At 37.9% G+C, this 26,651-nt stretch overlaps 1 non-coding gene across 1 annotated transcript; it reads right to left on the bottom strand.

Moving 5' to 3' along the window:
* Window positions 1-12,214: 12,214 nt before the first annotated feature.
* Window positions 12,215-12,322, bottom strand: LOC148576845 (small nucleolar RNA R71). Its single transcript, XR_015903456.1, has one exon. It is a non-coding gene; the product is annotated as a small nucleolar RNA R71 (small nucleolar RNA).
* Window positions 12,323-26,651: the final 14,329 nt, after the last annotated feature.

Here is a 26,651-nt window from a genome sequence, read left to right as displayed (position 1 = left end):
TCGAATTATTAGTGTCCAAAATATAAAATTTTTTAAGTTTGGTGTCCTTTTTATTGTTTTTGTTTCCTTAAAAATTTTTAAAATTTGTTCTTGGTGTTCATCTTGATCTTCAAAGTATTCTTGGTGTTCATCTTGACATTCAAAGTTTTCTTGTTTGTTTTCTTTGTTTTGATCTAAAAATTCTAAGTTTGGTATCTTTTTATTGTTTTTCTCTTTCCTCATTAAATTCAAAATATCTTTTCTCTTTATTTTAATTGAATTTTCGAATTTTACTTTTAAAAATTCAGATTTTTATTTTAAAAATTTTTATTTTATCTTATCTCAGTTTTAAAATTTCAAAATTCAAATCTTTTTCAAAAAAAACATATCTTTTTCAAAATCTTTATCTTATACTGTTGACTTTTTCAAAATTCAAAATTCAAAATTCAAATTTCAAATTTAAAATTTAAAATTTCAAACTTCAAACTTCAAATTTAAAAATTTTAAATTCAAAATTTAATTTTCAAATTTAAAATTTAAATTTGAAAACTTTTTAATTTAAATTCCTTATCTTCTCTTACCTAACTTATCTTATCTTTTCTAATCTCAAATCTTAAAATCAAATCTTTTTCAAATCTTTTCTTTTATTTATTTTCTTACAAGTATCTTTAATTTTAAGACATATTTTTCAAAACTTCCTAACCAATTTTTCTCTCTTCATTTTTTGAAAATCCTCACCCACATCTTTTTCAAATCTTTTTGATTAATTAATTAAGTTAGTTTTCAATTTTCTTTTATTTCTTTTTCTTCTAATTTTCGAACTTATATTCAAATTTTTATTTATTTTATTTTATTTTCTTTTAATTTCGGTTTTAAAAAAAAAGAGAGAAAATTTTCAGTTTACAATCCACATCACTTCCCTTTCTCCATCATGGACCTAAGTGAAAATGAACAGTCCAGAAGGACTCTGGGGTCATATGCTAACCCCACTACTGCTTCATATGGGAGCAGCATCTATATACCCCCTATCAGAATCAGTCATTTTGAGCTAAACCCTCAGCTCATTATCATGGTGTAGCAAAATTGCCAGTATTCCGGTCTTCCTCAGGAAGAACCTACTGAGTTTCTGACACAGTTCTTACAAATTGCTGACACAGTACGTGATAAGAAAGTGGATCAGGATGTCTACAGATTATTACTATTTTCATTTGCTGTAAAAGATCAAGCTAAGATGTGGTTAAATAACCAACCCACAGCAAGCATAAGAACATGGAAACAATTATCAGACAAATTCCTGAATCAATATTTCCCTCCAAAAAAGATGACACAACTAAGGCTGGACATCCAAGGCTTTAAACAAGAGGATAATGAATCTCTTTATAATGTCTGGGAGAGGTATAGAGGGATGCTAAGGAAATGCCCTTCTGAAGTGTTTTCAGAATGGGTGCAGTTAGACATCTTTTACTATGGGCTTACAGAAAAGGCCCAGATGTCTCTAGACCACTCAGCTGGTGGATCTATACACATGAGGAAGACAATTGAAGAGGCTCAAGATCTCATTGATATGGTTGCTAGAAATCAGCACCTGTACTTAAGTAATGAGTCCTCCATGAAAGAAGAGGCTAAAGCAGTATCCACTGAACTTAGTCCTTCAGAATAATTTGCTGAACTCAATCAGCAATTGCTTTTTATAACAAAACAGTTAGCAGAATTTAAAGAGATGCTACAAGACACTGAAAAGGCTAACAAGAATATGGAAGCACAATTGAATCAGACAAGACAGCAGTTATCTAAACAGATAATAGAAGAGTGCCAAGTTGTTCATTTAAAGAGTGGGAAGACATTGAATGTTTCAACTCAAGGCAGCAGAAAGCCAAGAAAGGAACAGCTGACAGAGAATGACCAAACCACTGCCCAAAATCCCTTTGAGGATAGTAAGAGCCCAGAGAGGAAGGATTCTGGCGTTCAAACGCCAGAAAAGGGTAAGAAATTGGCGTTGAACGCCCAGTAGATAGCCAAGTCTGGCATCTAAACGCCAGAAAAAGGGTGGAAATCTGGCGTTAAATGCCCATACAGCACCCAATTCTGGCATTCAAACGCCAATGGAGGATCAGACACCTGCAAGTGCTGATAACAACCCCCTTAGGCAGGCATCTCCAACCACTTCTGTAGGAAGTAAATCTGCAGCAACTAAGGTTGAAGAATATAAAGCCAAGATGCCTTATCCTCAGAAACTCCGCCAAGCGAAATAGGATAAACAATTTACCCGCTTTGCAGAATATCTCAGGACTCTTGAAATAAAGATTCTGTTTGCAGAGGCACTTGAGCAAATACCCTCTTATGCTAAGTTCATGAAAGATATCTTAAGTCATAAGAAGGATTGGAGAGAAATTGAAAAAGTTTTTCTCACTGAAGAATGCAGTACAGTCATTCTGAAATGCTTACCAGAGAAGCTTAAAGATCCTAGAAGCTTTATGATACCATGCACATTAGAGGATGATTGTACCAAGACAGCTCTATGTGATCTTGGGATAAGTATCAACCTAATACCTGCATCCACTATCAAAAAGCTTGGTTTGACTGATGAAGTTAAACCAACCCGGATATGCCTCCAACTTTCTTATGGCGCCATTAAAATCCCATCAGGCGTAATTGAGGACATGATTGTCAAGGTTGGGCCATTTGCCTTCCCTACTGACTTTGTAGTGCTGGAAATGGAGGAGCACAAAAGTGCAACTCTCATTCTAGGAAGACCTTTCCTAGCAACTGGAAGAACCCTCATTGACATCCAAAAAGGGGAGATAACCCTGAGAGTCAATGAGGATGAGTTTAAGTTGAATGTTGTCAAAGCTATGAAGCATCCAGACACATCAAAAGACTGCCTGAGCGTTGATATTATTGACTCCCTAGTGGAAGAGGTCAATATGACTGAGAGTCTCGAATCAGAGCTAGATGACATTTTTAAAGATGTTCAGCCTGATATGGAGGAACCAGAGAAAACAGAAGAACCTTTGAAGACTCCTCAGGAAGAGGAGAAGCCTCCTAAATCCGAGCTCAAACCACTACCACCATCCCTGAAATATGCATTTCTAGGAGAAAATGACACTTTTCCCGTGATCATAAGCTCTGCTTTAGAGCCACAGGAAGAGAACGCACTAATTCAGGTACTAAGGACACACAAGACAGCTCTTGGGTGGTCCATAAGTGATCTTAAGGGAATTAGTCCAGCCAGATGCATGCACAAGATCCTATTGGAGGATGATGCTAAGCCAGTGATTCAACCACAGAGGCGGCTAAATCCCGCCATGAAGGAGGTGGTGCAGAAAGAGGTCACTAAGTTACTAGAGGCTGGGATTATTTATCCTATTTCTGATAGCCCCTGGGTGACCCCTGTCCATGTTGTCCCCAAAAAGGGAGGAATGACAGTGGTTCATAATTAAAAGAATAAACTGGTTCCTACAAGAACAGTTACAGGGTGGCGTATGTGTATTGACTACAGAAGGCTGAATAGTGAATACAGCCACCAGGAAGGATCATTTTCCTTTACCATTCATAGACCAGATGCTAGAGAGACTAGCAGGCCATGAATACTACTGCTTTTTGGATGGCTATTCAGGTTACAACTAAATTGCAGTAGATCCTCAGGACCAAGAGAAAATAGCATTCACATGTCTATCTGGAGTGTTTGCCTACAGAAGGATACCATTTGGTCTGTGCGATGCACCTGCAACCTTTCAGAGGTGCATGCTCTCTATCTTCTCTGATATGGTAGAGAAATTTCTGGAAGTCTTCATGGATGACTTCTCAGTATTTGGAGACTCATTCAACTCCTGTCTTGACCATTTAGCACTTGTTCTGAAAAGTTGCAAAGAGACTAACCTAGTTTTAAACTGGGAGAAATGTCACTTTATGGTGACTGAAGAAATTGTCCTTGGGCACAAAATTTCGAACAAGGGAATAGAGGTGGATCAAGCTAAGGTAGAGGTAATTGAAAAATTACCACTACCTGCCAATGTTAAGGCAATCAGAAACTTTCTAGGGCATGCAGGATTCTATAGGAGGTTTATAAAGGATTTTTCAAAAATTGCAAAACCTCTGAGCAATCTGCTAGCTGCTGACACGCCATTTGTCTTTGACACAGAGTGTCTGCAGACGTTTGAGACTCTGAAAGCTAAGCTGATCACAGCACCAGTCATTTCTGCACCAGACTAGACATTACCATTCGAACTAATGTGTGATGCCAGCGACCATGCCATTGGTGCAGTAATGGGACAGAGGCATAACAAGCTTCTGCACGTCATTTACTATGCTAGCCGTGTTTTGAATCACGCACAGAAGAATTACACAACCACAGAAAAGGAGTTGCTTACAGTGGTTTATGCCATTGACAAGTTCAGATCTTATTTAGTGGGATCAAAAGTGATTGTGTACACTGACCATGCTGCTCTAAAATATCTCCTCACAAAGCAGGATTCAAAATCCAGGCTCATAAGATGGGTATTGTTTCTGCAAGAGTTTGATATAGAAATAAGAGACAGAAAGGGGACAGAGAACCAAGTAGCTGATCGCCTGTCCCGGATAGAACCAGTAGCAGAGGCGTCCCCTCCTCCTACTGAGATCTCTGAAACCTTCCCGGATGAGCAACTCTTTGCTATTCAGGAAGTACCTTGGTTTGCAGACATTGCAAACTATAAACCTGTGAGATTCATACCCAAAGAGTACAGTAAGCACAAACATTATCTTGAAGGCAATGTTGAGCAAGAATGCTCAAAACTGAGACTAAATTAAAAGCTCAGTAAAAGTCCAGCTAAAGACAGTAAAAGAAGCGCTTATTGGGAGGCAACCCAATCTTATTTATCTATGATAATTAATTTTTCATTTTATTTTCCATTGTTAGTTTATGTTTTCTTTAGGTTGATGATCATGTGGAGTCACAAAAATAGCTGCAGAATTAAAGTGGAATAAAAAACAGCATCAAAAATAGCACACCCTGGAGGACAGGCTTACTGGCGTTTAACGCCAGAAATGGCAGCATTCTGGGCATTCAGAAAAACACCCAGTAAAGAAGGAATCATGGCGTTTAACGCCAGCCAGGATATCTGGCTGGGCGTTAAATGCCCAAAATGGCTGTCCAGTGGGCGTTAAACACCAGAATGGATAGCATTCTGGGCGTTTAATGCCAGGATGACACAAGGGAGGTAATTTTGTTTCCAATTCGATTTTTTTCAATTTTTCATGTTTTAATTCATAATTTTTTGCATCAAACATATTTTAAACTTTCTTCTTTCAATTTCTATTTTCAAAAATTAATAATCTTTCCAATTCTTTTTAATTCTTTTCAATTCCTTCCAAAACGTTTTCAAAACTTACATATCTTTTCAAATTCTTTTCAACTCTTTTTCTTGTATACATTAATATGTTTTCAAAATTGATTGCATCACTCTTCTTCTACTCCCTTCTATCTTATTTTGCTCGAGGACGAGCAAAGCTTTTAAGTTTGGTGTGGAAAAGCTCAATTTTTTGTTTTTCCATAACCATTAATGGCACCTAAGGCCGGAGAAACCTCTAGGAAGAGGAAAGGAAAGGCAGTTGCTTCCAACTCCGAGTCTTGGGAGATGGAAAAATTCATCTCAAAAGCCCATCACTAGAAAGAGGACGGAGCAAACAAGAGAGCCCACTCATGGACCTCAACAAGAGCACTCCATTATCTTCCATAAAATCAGAGAGGACCAAAAGGCCATGAAAGAGGAGCAACAAAGGCAAGGAAGAAATATTGAGGAGCTAAAGCACTCCATGGGATCTTCAAGAAGAAGAACTAGCCGCCATCTAAGGTGGACTCGTTCTTTAATTTCCTTGTTCTTATTTTTTTGTTTTTCGAATTCTATGCTTTATGTTTTGTCTATGTTTGTGTCTTTATTACATGATCATTAGTGTTTAGAGTCTATGTGTTAAAGCTATAAATGATTCCATGAATCCCTCACCTTTCTTAATTAAATAATATTTTTATTTGCAAAAGAAAAAGAAGTACATGGGTTTCGAAATTTATCTTGAAATTAGTTTAATTATTTTGAGGTGGTGGCAATACTTTTTGTTTTCTGAATGAATGCTTGAACAGTGCATATTTTTGAATTTATTGAATGTTAAAATTGTTGGCTCTTGAAAGAATAATGAAAAAAGAGAAATATTATTGATAATCTGAAAAATCATAAAATTGATTCTTGAAGCAAGAAAAAGTAGTGAAAAGCTTGCAGAAAAAAAAGAAAAGAAAAAAGTGGCGAAAAAAATAAATAAAAAAAGAAAGAAAAAAAAAGAAAAAGCAAGCAGAAAAAACTATTAGCCCTTTAAACCAAAAGGCAAGGGTAAAAAGGATCCAAGGCTCTGAGCTTTAATGGATAGGAGGGCCCAAAGGAATAAATTCCTGGCCTAAGCGGCTAAACCAAGCTATCCCTAACCATGTGCTTGTGGCGTGAAGGTGTCAAGTGAAAAGCTTGAGACTAAGCGGTTAAAGTCGTGGTCCAAAGCAAAAAGAGTGTGCTAAGAGCTCTGGGCACCTCTAACTGGGGACTCTAGCAAAGCTGAGTCACAATCTGAAAAGGTTCACCCAATTATGTGTCTGTGGCATTTATTTATTCGGTGGTAATACTGGAAAACAAAATGCTCAGGGTCACGGCCAAGACTCATAAAGTAGCCGTGTTCAAGAATCAACATACTGAACTAAGAAAATCAATAACACTATCTAAATTCTGAGTTCCTATGGATGCCAATCATTCTGAACTTCAAAGGATAAAGTGAGATGCCAAAACTGTTCAGAAGCAAAAAGGCTACAAGTCTCGCTCATCTAATTAAAACTAATTTTCATTGATATTTTTGAGATTTATTGTATTTTCTCTTCTTTTTATCCTATTTTGTTTTTAGTTGCTTGGGGACAAGCAACAATTTAAGTTTGGTGTTGTGATGAGCGGATAATTTATACCCTTTTTGGCATTATTTTTACATAGTTTTTAGTATGTTTTAGTCACTTTTTATTATATTTTTATTAGTTTTTATTCAAAAATCACATTTCTAGACTTTACTATGATTTTATGTGTTTTTCTATAATTTCAGGTATTTTCTGGCTGAAATTGAGGGACCTGAGCAAGAATATGATTCAGAGGCTGAAAAAGGACTGCAGATGCTGTTGGATTCTGACCCTCCTGCACTCAAAATAAATTTTCTCAAGCTACAGAAGCCCAATTGGTGCGCTCTTAATTGAGTTGGAAAGTAGACATCCTAAGCTTTCCAGCAATATATAATAATTCATACTTTGCTCGAGAATTGATGGCCCAAACTGGCGTTCAAAGTTAGCCTAAAACTTTCTGGCGTAAAACGCCAGAACTGGCACCTTTTTCGGCATTAAACGCCCATTCTGGCACTCAGGGTGGCGTTTAACGCCAAATTTGGGCGTATGCACATGAAAGCTTGGAAGCTCAGCCCAGACACACACCAAGTGGGTCCCGGAAGTGGATTTCTGCACTATCTGCACTTAGTTACTCATTTTCTGTAAACCTAAGTTACTAGTCTAGTATAAAAACTACTTTTAGAGATTCATTTTGTACCTCATGACATTTTACATTTCATATTGTATATTCTACGGCATGATTCTCTAAACTCCATAGGTGGGGGTGAGGAGCTCTGCTGTGTTTCAATGGATTAATGCAATTACTACTGTTTTCTATTCAATCACGCTTGATTCTGTTCTAAGATACTCACTCGTACTTCAATATAGAGAATATGATGATCCGTGACACTCATCATTATCCTCAACCTATGAACGCGTGCCTGACAACCACTCCCGTTTTATCTGAGCTCAATGATGAGTGGATAATTTATACGCTTTTTGGCGTTGTTTTTAGGTAGTTTTTAGTATGATTTAGCTACTTTTTAGTATATTTTTATTAGTTTTTAAATAAAAATCACATTTCTAGACTTTACTATGAGTTTGTGTGTTTTTCTATGATTTTAGGTTTTTTCTAGCTGGAATTGAGGGACCTGAGCAAAAATCTTATTCAGAGGCTGAAAAATGACTGCAAATGTTGTTGGATTCTGACCTTCCTGCACTCGAAGTGGATTTTCTGGAGCTACAGAAGCCCAATTGGCACACTCTCAATTGCGTTGAAAAGTAGATATCCTAGTATTTCCAGAAATATATAATAGTCCATACTTTGCCCGAGTTTTGACGATGCAAAGTGGCGTTTAAATGCCAACTTCCTGCCCTATTCTGGCGTTAAACGCCAGAACTGAGTTACAAACTGGAGTTAAACGCCCAAACTGGCACCAAAGCTGGCGTTTAACTCCAAAAAGAGTCTCTACATGTGAAAGCTTCAATGCTCAGCCCAAGCACACACCAAGTGGGCCCGGAAGTAGATTTCTGCATCACTTACTCATTTTCTGTAACCCTAGCTACTAGTTTAGTATAAAAACTACTTTTAGAGATTTATTTTACATCTTTGATGTTTAGTCCTTAGACCGTTATGCTTTTGTACACGTTTGGAGGCTGGCCATTTGGCCATGCCTAGACCTTCTGTTCTTATGTATTTTCAACGGTGGAGTTTCTACACCCCATAGATTAAGGTGTGGAGCTCTGCTGTTCTTCATGAATTAATGCAAAGTACTATTGTTTTTCTATTCAACTCAAGCTTATTCTTATTCTAAGATATTCACTCGCACTTCAACCTGTTGAATGTGATGATCCGTGACACTCATCATCATTCTCACCTATGAATGCGTGCCTGACAACCACTTCCGTTCTATCTGCAATAGCTTGAGTGTGTATCTCTTAGCCTCCTGGTTCACGATCAGAGTCTTTGTGGTATAGGCTAGAATTATTGGCGGCCATTCCTGAGATCCGAAAAGTCTAAACCTTGTCTGTGGTATTCTGAGTAGGATCTGGGAAGGGATGACTGTGACGAGCTTCAAACTCGCGAGTGTTCGGCGTAGTGACAGACGCAAAAGGATCAATGGATCCTATTTCAACATGATCGAGAACCGACAGATGATTAGTCGTGCGGTGACAGCACATTTGGACCATTTTTACTGAGAGGACGGACGGTAGCCATTGACAATGGTGATCCCCCAACATACAGCTTGCCATGGAAAGGAATATGAATGGTTGAATGAAGACAGTAGGAAAGCAAAGATTCAGAAGCAACACGCATCTCCATACACTTATCTGAAATCCCACCAATGAATTACATAAGTATTTCTATCTTATTTTATATTTTATTTATATTTTAATTCTCAAAATCCCATAACCATTTGAATCTGCCTGACTGAGATTTACAAGGATGACCATAGCTTGCTTCAAGCCGACAATCTCAGTGGGATCGACCCTTACTCACGTAAGGTTTATTACTTGGACGACCCAGTGCACTTGCTGGTTAGTTGTGCGGAGTTGTGAAAAGGAGTTGAGATTACAATCATGCGTACCAATTTTTTGGCGCCGTTGAGATCACAATTTCGTGCATCAAGTTTTTGGCGCCGTTGCCGGGGATCGTTCGAGTTTGGACAACTGACGGTTCATCTTGTTTCTCAGATTAGGTAATTTTATTTTATTTTTAAAGCTTTTTATTTTTGAAAATGGTTTTCAAAAAAAAATAAATTATTCTATGTTCTTCAGAATTTTTAAGAATGAATTCTAGAGTTTCATGAGATATGTTGAATCCTGGCTGGTTGTTAAGCCATGTTCTTTTGGACCAAGGTTTCACTTATCCTTAGAAGAGCTTCTTTGTCTTTCTCAGCAATTTAGCTGTTGTATGTAATGTTCTGCTGAAGCTTGGCTAGCCAAGTCTAATCTTTTTAGACTAAAGCTTTAGACTAACATTGCATGATTCCTGGAATTCTCATTAAAAATTTTGAATTTATTTATTTTTATTTTTCCAAATAATTTTTGAAAAATACAAAAAAATTTCATAAAATCATAAAAACAAAAAATTTTGTGTTTCTTGTTTGAGTCTCGTGTCAAATTTTAAGTTTGGTGTCAATTGCATTTTTTTAATTTTTCTTAAAATTTTTGAAAAATACATGCATTAAGTTCTTCATAATCTTCAAGTTGTTCTTGCATAATTTCCTTGTTTGATCTTTGCATTTTCTTGTTTGATGTCTTTTCTTATTTTTCATATGCATTTTTGATTTATTAGTGTCTAAAGTTTTAAAATTTCTAAGTTTGGTGTCTTGCATGTTTTTCTTTTCTTAAAAATTTTTAAAAATAAGTTCTGGGTGTTCATCTTGACATTCAAGTGTTCTTGCATGCATCATGTGTTTTAATCTTGAATTTTCATGTTTTGAGTCATTTTTATATTTTTCTCTCTCCTCATTAAAAATTCAAAAATCAAAAAAATTTCTTTCCCTTATTCTTCTCATAAATTTCGAAAATTTGAATTGATTTAGTCATAAATTTTTGGATAAAGTATATTTTTTGTCCTTAAAGTTTGATAAAAGTTTTAAAAATATCCCTAAGTTTTATTTTGTTTCAATTTTGTCCCAAAAGTTTTCGATTTGCATCAAATATACCCTCAACGGCTAAATTTTCAAAAAATTTAAGATCCATCTAACAATAATGCATGAAAATTATGCTTAATTTGCTTGTGTTGATGGGTTGTTCTTATGAAATTGTTGTTGAATCGGTCTCAAATTGTTTGAAAAATTAGCCATCAGGGGTATATTTGATGCAAATCGAAAACTTTTAGGACAAAATTGAAACAAAATAAAACTTAGGGGTATTTTTGAAACTTTTGTCAAACTTCGGGGACAAAAAATATACTTTACCCTAAATTTTTTAAATTTAATTGTTTCTTATGAGTCAAGTCAAATTTTCAATTTAAAAATTCTATCTTTTTCAAAAATCAAATCTTTTTCATTTTTCTTTCATATTTTTCAAAATTTTTTAAAATTTATTTTCAAAATCCTTTTCTTATTTTATCTCATATTTTCGAATTCTTTGCTAGCATTTAATATTTTGATTAAAAAAAATTTGAAGTTGTTACTTGCCTATTAAGCAAGGTTCAATCTTTAAATTTTAAAATCATATCTTTTAGTTTCTTGTTAGTCAAGTAATCAACTTTAATTTCAAAATCAAATCTTTTTAATTTCCTTTTCAAATCTTTTTCAAAATAAATTTCAATCATATCTTTTTCAAAATCAATTTCAAAATCTTTTCTAACTTCTTATCTTTTCCAAATTGATTTTCAAATCTTTTTCAATTAACTACCTGACTTTTTGTTTGATTTTAAAAGTTTTCTATTTCAATCATATCTTTTTCAAAACCACCTAACTACTTTTCTCTCTCTAACTTTCGAAAATCTCATACCACTTTTTCAAAATTCATTTCAAATTAATTAATTATTTTAAATTTTAATTTAATTTTATTTTATTTCTCTTTTCAAATTTTCGAATACTAACTAATATTTAAAATAAAAACAAAAATATTTTTATTTTATTTTATTTAATTTTCGAATTCTTCCCCCTCTCATCTCTTTCTATTTATCTATTTATCTACTAACACTCCTCTTCCACTCAAAGATTCGAACCCCCTCTTCTTATCTGTGTTCAAATTTTTCTCTTCTCCTTCTTCTATTCTTCTTTTCTTCTACTCACATAAGGGAGTCTCTATACTGTGACATAGAGGATTCCTCTTCTTTTCTGTTCTCTTCTTTTTCATATGAGCAGGAACAAGGATAAAGACATTCTTATTGAAGCTGATCCTGAACCTAAAAGGACTCTTAAGAGGAAACTAAGAGAAGCTAAAGCACAACCCTCTGGAGAGGACCTGACAGAAATTTTTGAAAAAGAAGGAGACATGGCCGAACCCAATAACAATGGTGGAGATGCAAGGAAGATGCTTGGTGACTTTATTGCACCATTTTCTAACTTCTATGGAAGAAGCATCTCAATTCCTGCCATTGGAGCAAACAACTTTGAGCTTAAGCGTCAATTAGTTTCTCTAATGCAATAGAATTGTAAGTTTCATAGACTTCCATTGGAAGATCCTCATCAGTTCTTAGCTGAATTCTTGCAAATCTGTGACACTGTCAAGACCAATGGAGTTGATCCCGAGGTCTACAGGCTTATGTTTTTCCCTTTTGCTGTAAGAGACAGAGCTAGAACATGGTTGGATTCACAACCTAAGGAAAGCCTGAACTCTTGGAAAAAGCTGGTCAGTGCTTTCCTGGCCAAATTCTTTCCACCTCAAAAGATGAGCAAGCTTAGAGTAGAAATCCAAACCTTCAGACAGAAGAAAGGTGAGTCCCTCTATGAAGCTTGGGAAAGATATAAGCAATTGATCAAAAGGTGTCCTACTGACATGCTTCCAGAATGGAGCATCATATGTATATTCTATGATGGTCTGTCTGAGTTGTCAAAAATGTCATTGGACCATTCTCCAGGAGGATCCCTTCATCTGAAAACCCCTACAGAAGCTCAGGAACTCATTGAAATGGTTGCAAATAACCAGTTCATGTACACCTCTGAGAGGAATCCTGTGAACAATGGGACGCCTCAGAAGAAGGGAGTTCTTGAAATTGATACTCTGAATGCCATATTGGCTCAGAACAAAATATTGACTCAGCAAGTCAATATGATTTCTCAGAGTCTGAATGGATTGCAAGCTGCATCCAACAGTACTAAAGAAGCATCTTCTGAAGAAGAAGCTTATGATCCTGAGAACCCTGTAATGGCAGAGGTGAATTACATGGGAGAACCCTATGGAAACACCTATAATTCTTCATGGAGAAATCATCCAAATTTCTCATGGAAGGACTAACAGAAGCCTCAACAAGGCTTCAATAATAATGGTAGAAGAAATATGTTTAGCAATAGCAAGCCTTTTCCATTATCTTCTCAGCAACAGACAGAGAATTCTGAACAGAGTCATTCTGGCCTGGCAACCATAGTCTCTGATCTATTCAAGACCACACTAAGTTCCATGAATGAAACAAGGTCCTCTATTAGAAATTTGGAGGCACAGGTGGGTCAACTGAGTAAGAAGATTACTGAAACTCCTCCCAGTACTCTCCTAAGTAATACAGAAGAAAATCCCAAGAGAGAGTGCAAGGCCATAACCATGACCAACATGGCCGAACCTAGAGAGAGTGAGGAGGACGTGAGGCCCAATGAGAAAAGCATCATGGGACGTCCTCTGGATAGAAAGGAGTTTCCCTTTGAGGAACCAAGGGAATCTGAGGCTCATACAGAGACCATAGAGATTCCATTGAACTTCCTTCTGCCATTCATGAGCTCTGATGAATATTCTTCCTCTGAAGAGGATGAAGACATCACTGAAGAGCAAGTTGCTAAATATCTAAGAGCAATCATGAAGCTGAATGCCAAGTTATTTGGTATTGAGACTTGGGAGGATGAACCCTTCTTGTTCACCAATGAACTGAATGCATTAATGAGGCAGACATTACCTCAGAAGAAACCGGATCCCAGAAAATTCTTCATACCTTGTACCATAGGCACCATGACCTTTGAAAAGACTCTATGTGACCTGGGGTCAGGGATAAACCTCATGCCACTCTCTGTAATGGAGAAACTGGGAATCTTTGAGGTACAAGCTGCAAGAATCTCACTAGAGATGGTAGACAAATCAATGAAACAGGCTTATAGACTAGTAGAGGATGTGCTAGTAAAGGTTGAAGGCCTTTACATCCCTGCTGATTTCATAATCCTAGACACTGGGAAGGATGAGGATGAATTCATCATCCTTGGCAGACCCTTCCTAGCCACAGCAAAAGCTGTGATTGATGTTGACAGAGGAGAGTTAGTCCTTCAGTTGAATGAGGACTACCTTGTATTCAAGACTCAAGGTTCTTCTTCTGTAACCATGGAGAGGAAGCATGAAAAGCTTCTCTCAATTCAGAGTAAAAAAAAACCCTCACATTCAAACTCTAAGTTTGGTGTTGGGAGGCCACAACCAAACTCTAAGTTTGGTGTTGAGAGGCCCCAACCCTGCTCTGATTATCTATGAGGCCCCATGAGAGCTCACTGTCAAGCTATTGACATTAAAGAAGCGCTTATTGGGAGGCAACCCAATGTTATTTTATTATATCTATTTATTTTCCATTGTTATTTTATGTTTTCTAGGTTGATGATCATGTGAAGTCACAAAAACAAATGAAAAATAAAAAACAGAATGAAAAATAGCATTAAAAACATCTCACCCTGGAGGAAGAGCTTACTGGCATTTAAACGCCAGTAAGAGTAGCAGAATGGGTGTTAAACGCCCAGTCTGGCACTATTCTGGGCGTTAAACGCCAGAAACAGGCACCAGACTGGCGTTTAACGCCAGAACAGAGCACCAAGTTGGTGTTAAACGCCAAGAAAGGGAGAAAAGCCGGCGTTAAACGCCAAAAACAAGTAGCAACCTGGCGTTTAACACCAGAATTGCACTCTAAGGGTGTTTTTGCACGCCTCAATGGAGGATGGATGCTAAGTCCTTGACCCCTCAGGATCTATGGACCGCATAGGATCCCACCTACCCCACCTCTTCTTCTCTCTTCTTCACACCTTTTCATAACACTCTTTCCCAAATACCCTTCACCAATCACCTGCATATCTCTTCCCAAATACCCTTCACCAATCACCTCATTCACTTTTCCCCAAAACTCCCACCTCACAATTCAAATTCAAATCCTTTCCCTCCTACACCCAACCCCATGGCCAAACCACTTCCCTCACTCCATCTCCTCTATTTTCTTCTTCTTCTACTTCCCTCTTTCTTCTTTTGCACAAGGACGAGCAAACCTTCTAATTTTGGTGTGGTAAAAGCATCACTTTTTTTTTCATAACCATTTATGGCACCTAAGGCCAGAGAAACCTCTAGAAAGAGGAAAGGGAAGGCAAAAGCTTCCACCTCTGAGTCATGAGAGATGGAGAGATTCATCTCAAAGGTCCATCAAGACTACTTCTATGAAGCTGTGGCCAAGTCATTTGTACCCTATGCAATTCAGCTGGAATTTTCATAGAGGAAGATATCCTCATTGAAGGAGACAAGCCCATCACTAAGAAGAAGATGGAGCAAACAAGAGAGCCCACTCATGGACCTCAACAAGAGCATGAGGAAATTCCTCATCATGAAATCCCTGAGATGCCTCAAGGGATGCACTTCCCTCCACAAAATTATTGGGAGCAAATTAACACCTCCCTAGGTGAATTAAGTTTCAACATGGGACAATTAAGGGTGGAACACCAAGAGCATTCCATCCTCCTTCATGAAATTAGAGAAGACCAAAAAGCCATAAGGGAGGAGCAACAAAGGCAAGGAAGAGACATAGAGGAGCTCAAGCGTTCCATTGGATCTTCAAGAGGAAGAACTAGCCGCCATCACTAAGGTGGATCCGTTCTTTAATCTCCTTGCTCTTAATTTTCTATTTTTCGAAAATTATACTTTATGTTCTATCTATGTTTGTGTCTTTATTACATGACCATTAGTGTCTTATTGTCTATGCTTTAAAGTTATGAATGTCCTATGAATCCATCACCTTTCTTAAATAAAAAAATGTTCTAAATGCAAAAGAACAAGAAGTACATGAGTTTCGAATTCATCCTTGAGATTAGTTTAATTATTTTGATGTGGTGACAATACTTTCTGCTTTCTGAATGAATGCTTGAACAGTGCATATTTTTTATAGTGAAGTTTATGAATGTTAAAATTGTTGGCTCTTGAAAGAATGATGGAAAAGGAGAAATGTTATTGATAATCTGAAAAATCATAAAATTGATTCTTGAAGCAAGAAAAAGCAGTGAAAAACAAGGCCTGCGAAAAAAAAAGAAGAAAGAAAAAAAAAGCAAGCAGAAAAAGCCAAGAGCTCTTTAAACCAAAAGGCAAGAGCAAAAAGCCAATAACCCTCTAAACTAAAAGGCAAGGGTAAAAATGATCCAAGGCTTTGAGCATTAATGGATAGGAGGGCCCAAAGGAATAAAATCCTAGCCTGAGCGGCTAAACCAAGCTGTACCTAACCATGTGCTTGTGGCGTGAAGGTGTCAAGTGAAGAGATTGAGACTGAGCGGTTAAAGTCATGATCCAAAGCAAAAAGAGTGTGCTTAAGAACCCTGGACAGCTCTAATTGGGGACTCTAGCGAAGCTGAGTCACAATCTGAAAAGGTTCACCCAGTTATGTGTCTGTGGCATTTATGTATCCGGTGGTAATACTGGAAAACAAAGTGCTTAGGGCCACGGCCAAGACTCATAAAGTAGCTGTGTTCAAGAATTAACATACTGAACTAGGAGAATCAATAACACTATCTAAATTCTGAGTTCCTATAGATGCCAATCATTCTGAACTTCAAAGGATAAAGTGAGATGACAAAACTGTTCAAAGGCAAAAAGCTACTAGTCCTACTCATCTAATTGGAGCTAAGTCTCATTGATATTTTGGAATTTATATTATATTCTCTTATTTTTATCCTATTTGATTTTCAGTTGCTTGGGGACAAGCAACAATTTAAGTTTGGTGCTGTGATGAGCGGATAATTTATACGCTTTTTGGCATTATTTTTAGGTAGTTTTAAGTATGATTTAGCTACTTTTTAGTATATTTTTATTAGTTTTAAAATAAAAATCACATTTCTGGACTTTACTATGAGTTTGTGTATTTTTCTGTGATTTCAGGTATTTTCTGGCTCAAATTGAGGGACATGAGCAAAAATCTTATTCAGAGGCTGAAAAAGGACTACAGAAGTGGATTTTCTGACCTCCCTGCACTCGAAGTGGATTTTCTGGAGCTACAGAAGCCCAATTGGTGTGCTCTCAATTGCGTTGAAAAGTAGACATCCTGGGATTTCCAGAAATATATAATAGTCCATACTTTGCTCGAGTTTTGACAATGCAAACTGGCGTTTAAATGCCAACTTCCTGCCCTATTCTAGCGTTAAACGCCAGAACTGAGTTACAAGCTGGAGTTAAACGCCCAAACTGGCACCAAAGCTGGCGTTTAACTCCAAGAAGAGTCTCTACATATGAAAGCTTCAATGCTCAGCCCAGGCACACACCAAGTAGGCCCATAAGTGGATTTCTGCATCACTTACTCATTTTCTGTAACCCTAGCTACTAGTTTAGTATAAAAACTATTTTTAGAGATTTATTTTACATCTTTGACGTTTAGTCCTTAGGCCTTTATGCTTTTGTACACGTTTGGAGGCTGGCCATTTGGCCATGCCTAGACCTTCTGTTCTTATGTATTTTCAACGGTGGAGTTTCTACACCCCATAGATTAAGGTGTGGAGCTCTGCTGTTCTTCATGAATTAATGCAAAGTACTATTGTTTTTCTATTTAACTCAAGCTTATTCTTATTCTAAGATATTCACTCGCACTTCAACCTGTTGAATCTGATGATCCGTGACACTCATCATCATTCTCACCTATGAATGCGTGCCTGACAACCATTTCCGTTCTATCTGCAATAGCTTCAGTGTGTTCTCTTAGCCTCCTGGTTCACGATCAGAGTCTTCGTGGTATAGGCTAGAATTATTGGCAGCCATTCCTAAGATCGGAAAAGTCTAAACCTTGTCTGTGGTATTCCGAGTAGGATCTGGGAAGGGATGACTATGACGAGCTTCAAAATCACGAGTGTTGGGCATAGTGACAGACGCAAAAGGATCAATGGATCCTATTCCAACATGATCGAGAACCGACAGATGATTAGCCGTGCGGTGATAGTGCATTTGGACCATTTTCACTGAGAGGACGGACGGTAGCCATTGACAACAATGATCCCCAACATACAGCTTGCCATGGAAAGGAGTATGAATGGTTGAATGAAGACAGTAGGAAAGCAGAGATTCAGAAGCAACACGCATCTCCATACGCTTATCTGAAATCCCACCAATGAATTACATAAGTATTTCTATCTTATTTTATATTTTATTTATATTTTAATTCTCAAAATCCCATAACCATTTGAATCCGCCTGACTGAGATTTACAAGGATGACCATAGCTTGCTTCAAGCCGACAATCTCCGTGGGATCGACCCTTACTCACGTAAGGTTTATTACTTGGACGACCCAGTGCACTTGCTGGTTAGTTGTGCGGAGTTGTGAAAAGGAGTTGAGATTACAATCATGCATACCAAGTTTTTGGTGCCGTTGAGGTCACAATTTCGTGCTCCACTCAACGTAGTCATTGGGTGACAGCTTGAGTGGGTATCTCTTGGGTTTCTAATCCACGGACCGAGTCCGGAGGTTAGAACCTTTGTGGTATAAGCTAGAACCAATTGGCAGCATTCCTGGGATCCGGAAAGTCTAAACCTTGTCTGTGGTATTCCGAGTAGGATCCGGGAAGGGATGACTGTGACGAGCTTCAAACCTTCGAATGTTGGGTGCAGTGACAGTGTGCAAAAGGACAAGGGTCCTATTCCGACGCTAGTGGGAACCGATAGATGATTAGCCGTGCGGTAGCTGTACATGGTATTTTTCATCCGAGACAAGAAATCTGACAGTTGATTAGCCGTGCAGATATCGTACCTGGTATTTTTTATCCGAGAGGATCATACAGCTTGCCATTAAAGGAAGCCATGCATGTTTGGAGAAGAAGATAATAGGAAGGCAGAGATTCAGATGACAGAGCATCTCCGGAACCTCAGCCTATTTCTCATTACTGAATTACAAGTACTATTTATTTTATGTTATTTATTTTTCATAAATACAATCACTCTTATCATTAATCTCCTAACTAAGATTTACAAAATAACCATAGCCAAAAACTTGGTGTGGGAAATCGTGATTACACTTTTCACAACTCCGCACAACTAACCAGCAAGTGCACTGGGTTGTCCAAGTAATACCTTACGTGAGTAAGGGTCGATCCCATGGAGATTGTTGGCTTGAAGCAAGCTATGGTCATCTTGTAAATCTAAGTCAAGCGAATTCAAATGGTTATGAGGTTTGATAATTAAAATATAATTAAAACATAAAATAAGATAAAGTTACTTATGTAATTCATTGGTGGGAATTTCAGATAAGCGTCTGAAGATGCTTTGTTGCTTCTGAACCTCTACTTTCCTATTGCCTTCTTCCAACCATGCGTTACTTCCTTCCATGACAAGCTGTAAGATCCTCTCAGTGAAATAGGTCCTCTACGGTTTCTGCACGGCTAATCAACTGTGAGATTTCTCGTCTCGGATGAAAAATACCAAGTACAGCTACCGCATGGCTAATCATCTGTCGGTTCCCGCTAGCGTCGGAGTAGAATCCATTGATCCTTTTGCACATTGTCACTTGCGCCCAACATTCGCAGGTTTGAAGCTCGTCACAGTCATTCCTTCCCGGATCCTACTCGGAATACCACAGACAAGGTTTAGACTTTCCAGATCCTAGGAATGCTGCCAATGATTCTAGCCTATACGACGAAGATACTAATCTCACGGACTCGGTCAGTGTATTAGATATCCAAGAGATACGCACTCAAGTTGTCGCCCAATGACTATGTTGAGCTCAGATAGAACGGAAGTGGTTGTCAGGCATGCATTCATAGAATTGAGAATAATGATGAGTGTCACGGATCATATCATTCTCCAGATTGAAGTACGAGCGAGTATCTTAGAATAGAATCAAGCATGATTGAATAGAAAACAGTAGTAATTGCATTAATTCATGAAGAACAGCAGAGCTCCACACCTTAATCTATGGGGTGTAGAAACTCCACCGTAGAAAATACAAAAGTGAAAAGAGGTCTAGGCATGGCTGAATGGCCAGTCTCCATGCCAAAGGTCTAAGGACTAAACATCCAGAGATATGAATACAATGGTAAAAAGTGCTATTTATACTAAACTAGTAACTTAGGTTTACAGAAAATGAGTAACTAAGTGCAGATAGTGTAGAAATCTACTTCCGGGGCCCACTTGGTATGTGCTTGGGCTGAGCATTGAAGCTTTTTCATGCATAGGCTGTTCTTGGAGTTAAACGCTAGCTTGAGTGCCAGTTTGGGCATTTAACTCCAATTCTGGTGCCAGTTTGGGCGTTTTACGCCAGAAAGTTTTAGGCTGGCTTTGGACGCCAGTTTGTGCCATCCAATCTCGGGTAAAGTATGGACTATTATATATTGCTGGAAAGCCCAGGATGTCTACTTTCCAATGCAATTGAGAGCGCGCCAATTGGGCTTATGTAGCTCTAGAAAATCCACTTCGAGTGCAGAAGGGTCAGAATCCAACAGCATCTGCAGTCCTTTTTCAGCCTCTGAATCAGATTTTTGCTAAGGTCCCTCAATTTCAGCCAGAAAATACCTGAAATTACAGAAAAATACACAAACTCATAGTAAAGTCTAGAATTGTGATTTTTGAATAAAAACTAATAAAATATAATAAAAAGTAACTAAAACATACTAAAAACTATGTAAAAACAATACCAAAAAGGGTATAAATTATCCGCTCATCACAACACCAAACTTAAATTGTTGCTTGTCCCCAAGCAACTAAAAACAAAATAGGATAAAAAGAAGAGAAAATACAATAAATCTCAAACTTATCAATGAATTTGGTTCCAATTAGATGAGCGGGGCTAGTAGCCTTTTTGCTTTTGAATAGTTTTGGCATCTCACTTTATCCTCTGAAGTTCAGAATGATTGGCATCCATAGGAACTTAGAATTCAGATAGTGTTATTGATTCTCTTAGTTCAGTATGTTGATTCTTGAACACAGCTACTTTTATGAGTCTTGGCCGTGACCCTAAGCATTTTGTTTTCAGTATTACCACCGGATACATAAATGCCACAGACACATAACTGGGTGAACCTTTTCAGATTGTGACTCAGCTTTGCTAGAGTCCCCAGTTAGAGGTGCCCAGAACTCTTAAGCACACTCTTTTTGCTTTGGACCATGACTTTAACCGCTCAGTCTCAAGCTTTTCACTTGACACCTTCACACCATAAGCACATGGTTAGGGACAGCTTGATTTAGCCATTTAGGCCAGGATTTTCTTCCTTTGGGCCCTCCTATCCATTAATGCTCAAAGCCTTGGATCCTTTTTACCCTTGCCTTTTGGTTTAAAGGGTTATTGGCTTTTTCTGCTTGCTTTTTTTTCTTTCTTTTTCTTTATTTTTTCGCCCTTTTTTTTTCCGCAAGCTTTGTGTTTTTCACTGCTTTTTCTTGCTTCAAGAATCAATTTTATGATTTTTTAGATTATCAATAACATTTCTCTTTTTTCATTATTCTTTCAAGAGCCAATAATTTTAACATTCATAAACTTCACTATAAAAAATATGCACTATTCAAGCATTCATTCAGAAAACAGAAAGTGTTGCCACCACATCAAAATAATTAAACTATTTTCAAGATAGAATTCAAAATTCATGTACTTCTTTTTCTTTTTCAGAAAACATTTTTCATTTAAGAAAGGTGAAGGATTCATAGGACATTCATAACTTTAAGACATAGACACTATACACTAATGATCATGTAATAAAGACACAAACATAGACAAACATAAAGCATAGAAACCGAAAATTGAAAAATAAATAACAAGGAGATTAAGGAACGGGTCCACCTTAGTGATGGTGGCTTCTTCTTCCTCTTAAAGAACCAATGGAGTTCTTGAGCTCCTCTATGTCTCTTCCTTGCCTTTGTTGCTTTTCCCTCATGGCTCTTGTTGAGGTCCATGAGTGGGCTCTCTTGTTTGCTCCATCCTCTTTCTAGTGATGGGCTTTTGAGATGAATCTCTCCATCTCCCATGACTCGGAGTTGGAAGCAACTGCCTTCCCTTTCCTCTTCCTAGAGGTTTCTCCAGCCTTAGGTGCCATTAATGGTTATGGAAAAATAAAAAGCAAAGCTTTTTCCACACCAAACTTAGAAGGTTTGCTCATCCTCAAGCAAAATAATATAGAAGGGAGTAAAAAAAGAATGATGCAATTAATTTTGAAAACTTATTACTGTATGCAAGAGAAATTAAAAAGAGTTGAACAGAATTTGAAAGGATATGTAAGTTTTTAAAACGTTTTGAAAGGAATTGAAAAGAAATAAAAAAGGAATTAAAAAGGATTGAAAATATTATTAATATTTGAAAATAGAAGTTGAAAGATGAATGTTTAAAATATGTTTGATGCAAAAAATTATGAATTAAAACATAAAAAATTGAATTGGAAACAAAATTACCTCCCTTGTGTCATCTTGGCGTTAAACGCCTAGAATGCTATCCATTCTGGCGTTTAACGCCCACTGGACTGCCTATTTGGGCGTTTAACGCCCAGCCAGATATCCTGGTTGGCGTTAAATGCCAGGATTCCTTCTTTATTGGGCATTTTTCTGAACGCCTAGGATGCTGCCATTTCTGGCGTTAAACGCCTAGAATGATGTCTTGGTACAAGCACATTCTAATGTGCATGGTATTATAAAGCTTGGTTTGACTGATGAGGTTAAACCAACTCGGATATGTCTCCAACTTGCTGATGGCTCCATTAAAATCCCATCAGGCATAATTGAGGACATGATTGTCAAGGTTGGGCCATTTGCCTTTCCTACTGACTTTGTAGTGCTGGAAATGGAGGAGCACAAGTGCAACCCTCATTCTAGGAAGACCTTTCCTAACAACTGGACGAACCCTCATTGACGTCCAAAGAGGGGAGATAACCCTGAAAGTCAATGAGGATGAGTTTAAGTTGAATGCTGTCAAAGCTATGCAGCATCCAGACACACCAAAAGACTGCCTGAGCGCTGACATCATTGACTCTCTGGTAGAAGAGGTCAATATGACTGAGAGTCTCGAATAAGAGCTAGTGGACATTTTTAAAGATGTTCAGCCTGATTTGGAAGAACCAGAGAAAACAGAAGAACCTCTGAAAGCTCCTTAGGAAGAGGAGAAGCCTCCTAAACCCGAGCTCAAACCACTACCACCATCCCTGAAATATGCATTTCTGGGAAAAGATGACACTCTTCTTGTGATCATAAGTTCTGCTTTAGAGCCAAGGGAAGAGGAAGCACTACTTCAGGTGCTAAGGACATACAAGACAGCTCTTGGGTGGTCCATAAGTGATCTTAAGGGCATTGGCCCAGCTAGATGCATGCACAAGATCCTATTGGAGGATGATGCTAAGCCAGTGGTTCAACCACAGAGGCAGCTGAATCCAGCCATGAAGGAGGTGGTGCAGAAAGAGGTCACTAAGTTACTAGAGGCTGGTATTATTTATCTTATTTCTGATAGCCCCTGGGTGAGTCCTGTCCAAGTTGTCCCCAAGAAGGGAGGCATGACAGTAGTTCATAATGAGAAAAATAAACTGGTTCCTACAAGAACAGTTACAGGGTGGCGTATGTGTATTGACTATAGAAGACTCAATATAGCCACCAGAAAGGATCATTTTTCTTTACCATTCATAGACCAGATGCTAGAGATATTAGCAGGTCATGAATACTACTAATTTTTGGATGGCTATTCAGGTTACAACCAAATTGCAGTAGATCCTCAGGACCAAGAGAAAACAGCATTTATATGTCCTTCTGGAGTATTTGCTTACAGAAGGATGCCATTTGGTCTGTGCAATGCACCTGCAACTTTTCAGAGGTGCATGCTCTCTATCTTCTCTGATATGGTAAAAAAATTTCTGGAAGTCTTCATGGATGACTTCTCAGTATTCGGAGACTCATTCAGCTCCTGCCTTGACCATCTAGTACTTGTTCTGAAAAGGTGCCACGAGACTAACCTGGTGTTAAACTGGGAAAAATGTCACTTTATGGTGACTGAAGGAATTGTCCTTGGACACAAAATTTCAAGCAAGGGAATAGAGGTAGCTCAAGCTAAGGTAGAGGTAATTGAAAAATTACCACCATCTGCCAATGTTAAAGCAATCAGAAGCTTTCTGGGGCATGCAGAATTCTATAGGAAGTTTATAAAGGATTTTTCAAAAATTGAAAAACCTTTGACCAATCTGCTAGATGCTGACACGCCATTTGTCTTTGACACTGAGTGTCTGCAGGCGTTTGAAACTCTGAAAGCTAAGTTGGTCACAGCACCAGTCATTTCTGCACCAGACTGGACATTATCATTCGAACTAATGTGTGATTCCAGTGACCATGCCATTGGTGCAGTAATGGGACAGAGGCATAACAAGCTTCTGCACGTCATTTACTATGCTAGCCGTGTTTTGAATCACGCACAGAAGAATTACACAACCACAGAAAAGGAGTTGCTTACAGTGGTTTATGCCATTGACAAGTTCAGATCTTATTTAGTGGGATCAAAAGTGATTGTGTACACTGACCATGCTGCTCTAAAATATCTCCTCATAAAGCAAAATTCAAAACCCAGACTCATAAGATGTGTGTTGCTTCTGCAAGAGTTTGATATAGAAATAAGAGACAGAAAAGGGACAGAGAACCAAGTAGCAGATCACCTGTCCCGGATAGAACTAGTAGAAGGGGTGTCCCTCCCTCCTACTAAAATCTTTGAAACCTTTTCGGATGAGCAACTCTTTGCCATTCAGGAATTACCATGGTTTGCAGACATTACAAACTATAAAGCTGTGAGATTCATACCCAAGGAGTAAAGTAAGCAACAAATGAAAAAGTTGATTTCTGATGCAAAGTACTACTTGTGGGATGAACCATATCTCTTTAAGAGGTGTGCAGACGGAGTAATCCGTAGATGTGTGCCTAGAGAAGAGGCACAGAAGATCTTATGGCACTACCATGGATCACAATATGGAGGACACTTTGGAGCTGAGCGAACAGCCACCAAGGTTCTCCAATGTGGCTTCTACTTGCCTACTCTCTATAGAGACTCCCGAGAGTTTATACGTAACTGTGACAGTTGCCAGAAAGTTAGTAATCTGCCTCATGGTTATGCCATGCCTCAACAAGGGATCTTAGAGATTGAGTTGTTTGATGTATGGGGTATTGACTTCATGGGACCTTTCCCACCATCATACTCAAACACTTATATTTTAGTGGCAGTAGACTATGTATCCAAATGGGTAGAGGCAATTTCAACACCTACTAATAATACCAAGACAGTGATGAAGTTCCTCTAGAAGCATATCTTCAGCAGGTTCAGTGTCCCTAGGATACTTATCAGTGATGGAGGCACTCATTTCTATAATAAACAACTTGACTCTGCTCTGGTCCGATATGGAATTAACCACAAAGTGGCAACTCCATATCATCCACAGACAAATAGGCAGACTAAAGTCTCAAATAGAGAACTAAAACGAATCCTGGAACGGACTGTAAGTACCCGTAGAAAGGACTGGTCAAGAAGTCTGGATGATGCTCTATGGGCATACAGAACAGAATTCAAGACTCCTATAGGGACCTCTCCATACCAGCTTGTGTATGGAAAAGCCTGTCATCTGCCAGTGGAACTGGAACACAAGGCCTACTGGGCAACCAGGTTCCTAAACCTTGATGCTAAGATAGCTGGAGAGAAAAGATTACTCCAGTTGAATGAGCTAGAGGAGTTTAGACTCAATGATTTCAAAAATGCTAAAATCTATAAAGAAAAAGCAAAAAGATGGCATGACAAAAGGCTTTCATCTAGAGTTTTTGAGCCAGGACAGAAGGTCCTGCTGTTTAACTCTAGGCTCAGATTGTTCCCTGAAAAATTGAAATCCCGGTGGAGAGGACCATATGTGATTACAAGTGTGTCACCATATGGCTATGTAGAGCTTCAAGATGTTGATTGTGACAAAAAGTTCATTGTTAATAGACAGAAAATCAAACGTTATCTTGAAGGCAATGTTGAGCAAGAATGCTCAAAACTGAGACTAAATTAAAGAGCTCAGTGAAATCCAGCTAAAGACAATAAAGAAGCGCTTATTGGGAGGCAACCCAGCTATTATCAAATCAAATTAGATGTTTATAACAATTATATAAATCCATGTAATTTTGTTGCCCATGTTTATTGATGCTTTTTCAGTGAACAAGTCAAGGGTATGAAGGTTCAGAACATAAAGCAGAAGAATCATAGAGTAAAAGAGCTCATTGGCATCAAAACGTCAGTAAAGAGGAAATCTGGGTGTTAAACGCCAGAATGACTGTCATTCTGGGCGTTAAACGCCAGAATGGGCAGCATTCTGGGCGCTTAATGCCAGAAACAGTAGCATCCTGGGCGTTCAGAAAAACACCCAGTGAGAAAGGATTTCTGGCGTTTAACGCCAGCCAGGGTATTTGGCTGGGCGTTAAACGCCCAAAATGGCCACCAGATGGGCGTTAAACGCCAGAATGGCTATCATTCTGGGCATTTAACGCCAGGACAGCTAGCGGAGAGGTAATTTTGTTTCAATTCAAATTTTTTTTGTATTTTCATGTTTTAAATCAAAATTTTCTACATCTAAACATTACAAACATTCATCTTTTGATTTCCATTCACAAAAATTTATGAACTTATAAATTTTCATTGATTTTCCTTCAAATTCTTTTCAAATCTTTTTCAAAAACTCATTTATATTTTCAATTTCTTTTCAAATCTTTTCAATTCATTCATATTATCTTTTATTTCTTAGATGCATAAACTAAAATTTAGATTTAACTTCCTCATATCTTCTTCATATCTCTTAAATTTTGAAAACAATATTCTCTTTTGCATATCATGTTTATCTTGTATCAATCATATCTTTCAATCATATCTTTTTCTAAAATTTCGAAACCATACCCTCCCTCCCCTCTATTTATACATTTGGCCATCACCCCTCCTCCATCATTCGAATCCTTCTGTCCATC

Source organism: Arachis ipaensis, chromosome B1 (genome assembly GCF_059453495.1).
Source record: "Arachis ipaensis isolate K30076 ecotype BB chromosome B1, ASM5945349v1, whole genome shotgun sequence".
NCBI lineage: Eukaryota > Viridiplantae > Streptophyta > Magnoliopsida > Fabales > Fabaceae > Arachis > Arachis ipaensis.
The sequence above is the reverse complement of the archived record's forward strand: the minus strand, read 5'-3'. Positions and strand labels throughout refer to the sequence as shown.